General features: G+C 36.3%; 1 long non-coding RNA gene and 1 pseudogene across 1 annotated transcript; both read left to right on the top strand.

The window, feature by feature from the left end:
- LOC102767576 overlaps positions 1-659 on the top strand; it is a 3,604-nt pseudogene extending 2,945 nt beyond the window's left edge.
- Positions 660-1,798: 1,139 nt separating this feature from the next.
- On the top strand, positions 1,799-4,638 carry LOC107182418. The gene is made up of 3 exons (XR_001513139.1): positions 1,799-1,937; positions 2,006-2,009; positions 4,627-4,638. It is a non-coding gene; the product is annotated as an uncharacterized LOC107182418 (long non-coding RNA).
- Positions 4,639-5,216: the final 578 nt, after the last annotated feature.

Below are 5,216 nucleotides of genomic sequence, written 5' to 3'. Positions count from 1 at the left end.
TAATTCTGCCCATGATGTCACAAGATCTTTTGAAGTTTCCAACACTCTGTAATCAATATTACAAGTTAATTACATTTATTTGTGAGATTTTTTCCTGAAAAAATACCACAGCTTCCTGAAGACCTTTTTAAGTCTGGTGTGCTCTCTAGAACTGGGAATGACTTCGGTGAGCTCGGAGGTTTGCCAGCTGTGCCTGGAGGCGCTGACACCATTGGCTGAACAGTGTGCAAAAGCTCAAGATACAGACTCACCACTGTTTCTAGCGACACGGCACTTTCTGAAGCTGGTTTTTGATACGCTGGTTCTGCAGAAGCACAACACAGACGACGACAGCAGCCGGTGAGGCATTCTACACGTTGGTGTGCCTGCACCAAGTGTTCAGAAGTTCACTTCCTGAGATGATGCCCATCCCAGTAAGGGGCCTTTCTGACATTTGATTTCCTGCTCTTACTAGGAAAATACGCGAGTACTCTGAATCGGTTGAAACATTGCTGTCAAGTCAACAAGTCCCATTTATTTACCGGAGATTAGCAGATGCCTTCAACCAGCTCACTGCAAGCAGCACCCCTCCTACGCTGGATCGGAAACAAAAGATGGCTTTTCTAAAGAGTTTGGAAGAATTTATGGCAAATGTTGGTGGTCTCCTTTGTGTAAAATAAAGAACAAAACTCTATGCTTAATTTAGATCCTTTCTGCAAAGTGCACTGAATTGCTAAAAGTTGACCTGAGTCTCGTCCTGTCCTTCAGTTCCTTGGCCATTGGGGTTTTGGAGAGCTTGACATGTAATGAATGCAGTTGAGACAGGAGAGCTCAGCCTCAAATCAGCGTCTGCTATTAGATGTTACCAGTCGGTCATAAGTACTCTGTAGGTTTGGAATGGTGATTTAACATTTTCAAAAGGAAATATATGTGCAAACAGATAAGGGCACCATGAAATCGTGTTCAGTGCCTTTTCCCTCTTTGTCAAACGTTAGGTGACTAGCCAAAGTTTAAAATTTTCGTTGTGAAATATTAGGTGGCTATGTTCGGTGATGTTCCTCAAACGTTGTCCGTGGACCCCCTGCAGCGCTGAGGAAGTGGACCCAACTGGAGGCCCTCATTGTCAGACTTTGTGGGCTCTGGTTTTTTTCATTTTAATAAACTCCTCCCCTCTGTCACCCCCCCAAAAAAAAATTAGGATTTGAGACTACTAATATATCTCATCTAGTACATAAAAGAAACATTACCAGCAGTATATAATTTTACAAGCTGTTAAACTAACTCATATAAGTTCATAATAGTTTAAACTCTACCCTAATATCAGCAGGTAAAACATTTTTTAACACCAGATTTTTAAATTGCCTACTGTTAATAACATCAGAACCTTTCACAGAAAACTTTTTTACTTGCCTTTACTACCAGGCTGCTAATCATCTGCAGTTTGGAGTAAGTTGGCATTATCTCTTTACCATAATTTAATAATTTTTGGCATATATCTAAGATGGAAATTGTTGGATCTTATGGTAATTTTTGTTTAAACAACGGTGTAACATAATGGAAGAAAATAGGATTTATCTGTAATAGAAATGAAAAACCTTGGTAAGTTAACACATTTCGTACCGCTCAGGAGTTTTCTTGTGTTTCACGCGCCAGCTGTTAAGGACCGCTCACGAGTGTTCTCGTTTTTCACACCCGTGGAAAAAGGAGCGAATGTAGATACTTATGTACATTTTGTTTGGTCCCTCTTCATAGAGGAAAATGTTTTACGCAGCACCATAGGTTAAAAAAGTACTAGGAACTTTAATTGTTTAATTGTTTTTGTAAATAAAAATGTTATAATTATTGAAAAACCACACCTAAAGTGCATTATGATGATTTAAATAACGTGGTTTGTCCAAAAACGTGTGGTCCCTGGCATATTTCTTAGAGATTTCTATGCAGTACGCAATGTGTTAAGAGTAAGACTTGGCTATTTAAAAGTCACTGCAGAGCAGTATGTATAATATATGTGGATTGTATGTGACAGTGTAGTGAATATGTGTATGTGTGTGGTTTTAAAATAAATTTGAGAAAAAAATATGTAATTATATTTGACATTCAGCATTATTAGTTCCAGGTGTATAGCATAGTGATCAGACATTTATATAACATGTGAAGTGATCCCCCTGATAAGTCTTACACCCTCCTGACACCATCTATAGTTATTACAATATTGATGATTATATTCTCTAAGCTGGACTTTACAGCCCCGTAAGTGCCAATTTGTACTTGTTAATCCCTTCACCTTTTTCACCCAGTCCCCTAACGTCTTATCCATCTGGCAACAGTTAGTTCATCCTCTATATCTATTAGTTTGTTCATTCATTATCCTTTACATTCCACATTTAAGTCCTATTGGAAAGCATTTGTCTTTCTCTGACTTGTTTCACTTAGCATAATAAGCTCTAGATCAGTGATGGCGAACCTTTTGAGTTCGGCGTGTCAGCATTTTGAAAAACCCTAACTTAACTCTGGTGCTGTGTCACATATAGACGTTTTCTGATATTTGAAACCATAGTAAAACAAAGATTTATATTTTTGATATTTATTTTATATATTTAAATGCCATTTAACAAAAAAATCAACCAAAAAAATGAGTTTGCGTGTCACCTCTAACACGCGTGTCATAGGTTCACCATCACTGCTCTAGATCTACCCATGTTGTCACAAATGGTAGGATTTCTTTTTTTTATGGTTGAACAATATTCTATTTCTTATATGTATCACATATTCTTTATCAATTTGTGTATGTATTGGAGCATTTTTGTATGTGGTCACTGAAGTCTGTTTCAGTAACTTAATGGACTGCTTAGTGTTTTGGAAGAGTTCTCTTCAATGTCTAGAACCAGAAAAAAAATATTTTAAATTAGAAAACTTAAAATCTGGTTATAGACTCCTGAAACAATATATTCTGTTTTGTCCAAAGCAGTTAGAATTAATGATCTTTTGAAACTACAAATCAGATTATGCCATTTCTCAGCATAAATCTACCTATAGATGTGTATAAGCCTCTAGTACAGCAATTTTCAACCTGTGTGCCACAAAAATTTTAAAACATGCAATACCTGACTGTTTAGTCAGGGCCCCTGACCTTTTGTCCCTTAGATTGTCAAATAAAAAATTGGTAACTGCCATCACAACAGTAGCAGTCTGGGATAAATGAATCAAAAATACATATTTTTTGATGTGCTGTAGAAGTTTAGTAATTTGTGTGTGCCATTAATTTAAAAGGTGCTACTCTTACACTTTAAGTAATTCCCTCTCTACCTCTCAATGGCATCATCGACATTCCATCCTTTCACCTTTTGTTAACCCACAATACTAGCCTACTTCGGTTCCTTGAACAGGCAAACATGTGAAAGCATCTTTATTGTTGGCTTGTAGAAATTAGAAACCAGAACAAATGATAAGAAAATGTCAAATTAGCACATGCTCTAGGAATTCCAGGAGATTAAAATATACTTCACGATAGGCACTAATTTGAACTGGTCCTTATTGGATGCTTAATTTTTAGCCACCCATCCCACAAAACTGGAACGCGGATACAGGTTGCAGACCCACATTTTCAAGTACTCATTTACGGGAATATCACTGACGAATACACCTTTTGTACCCTGGGCTCTTCATACCGTAACATTAATTACAACAACCTCCTTCACTGGAACTGAATGCAGTCTTATAGTCCCTCTCATTGTAGCAAGGTAGGCATCCACTACCCCCGACGGAGGCTGATATCCATCGCTCATTCTTAATGCATGAAAAATGGTAAGTAGTTTGATTAGAGTTTATAATACTGAATGACAGTAGTGGAAATAACTGCAAAACATAAGACAAAATACGGAGAATTTAAAAACTCAGAATTTAGTTCAAAGTGTAAAAGACCATATAATAAAGCTCATAGAACTCAGTAAAATGAACATAATAATACTTTTAAAGGTAAGTATGAAATTCTGTTTTATTACTTCAAAATATGTAATGTGATTGATATCTATGATTTAATTTAATATCAGAAAGCTTTTGAAAAATAAATGCAGGATAATGGGATCACACTGAGTGGAGGCTTGATAATGGCATAATTGGAATTAGAACATGTCAGTTATGAACAATAATATCTGTGTGATAATTTGAAAAATTTAAATCTCACACATTTCTTTTAAATAGTGACTTCATAGCCAACTGATTTAATCACCATTAAGACACTTAGAATCATAAGAGGAATACTCTACTAGGAAAATATTTCTGCAGTCCAAAATATCAATGTGATACAATTATATTTTGTTTTAAAATAGCAGGTAGAAGTCCAGTTGGGTAGCTCAGTTGGTTAGAGCATCATCCTGATATGCCAAGGTTATGGGTTCAATCCCCTGTCAGGGCACATGCAAGTATCAACCAATAAATGCGTAAGTGGAACAACAAATCAATGTTTCTATCTCTCTGTATAATCAATACATATACATATTTTTTCAAATAGCAGATAAATGCATTGTGCTGGAAAGTGTCACATCAAGAAAAGTAACTACATTTAGAAATTAGCTATGGAATATGATCGGCTGAGAATGAACAGAGATTCAGGTAAGCTGGGTTTGGGAGCCTGATTAATGCTAAGAGTCACATTCTGCAGGAAGCATAAACTGAGTTGTAAATCAATAAATTTTATGAATGGATTGCCATGCGACATAATTCTCTACCGCTTACTCTGCTTGTCTCTATGCACAAAGCTAAAATTGCTACTCTTGAAATATAGCTATCCACTTTTCCTTTGAAATTTACATGCCTTGTTTTAGGTATTACCCTTTCCAAATATATCCTAGTAAAGTATCATTTGCATAGTCTCTCCATAGATCATTTCTATTTGACAGATAGTTATTAGCAGTTTCCTCTTGTGAAAATACAGATATACATATCCAGCATGCTGTTATTTATATGATCAAACAAGAATAAGTCCAGAATATGTTTTTTGTAGGGACTAAGCTTTAGTAACATACAATTATTGGGAACTATGTATATTACTACAATAATTAGAAGTATAATTTCCAGAATCCTTTTTTGTTATTTATACTAAACTAGTGGCCCCGAGCATGGATTTGTGCACATTGAAAGGAAATTAATTAGAAAGTGGCCAGCAGGGTTGGACTGGGCGAGATGGGCTGGTTGCAGCTGGGCCAGTGCCAAGGGCATCTGTGGAGTTAAGGCCCTCG

This window comes from Myotis davidii, unplaced genomic scaffold, assembly GCF_000327345.1.
Source record: "Myotis davidii unplaced genomic scaffold, ASM32734v1 scaffold1516, whole genome shotgun sequence".
NCBI classification, from domain to species: Eukaryota; Metazoa; Chordata; class Mammalia; order Chiroptera; family Vespertilionidae; genus Myotis; species Myotis davidii.
This window is presented reverse-complemented; position numbering and strand designations above follow the sequence as displayed.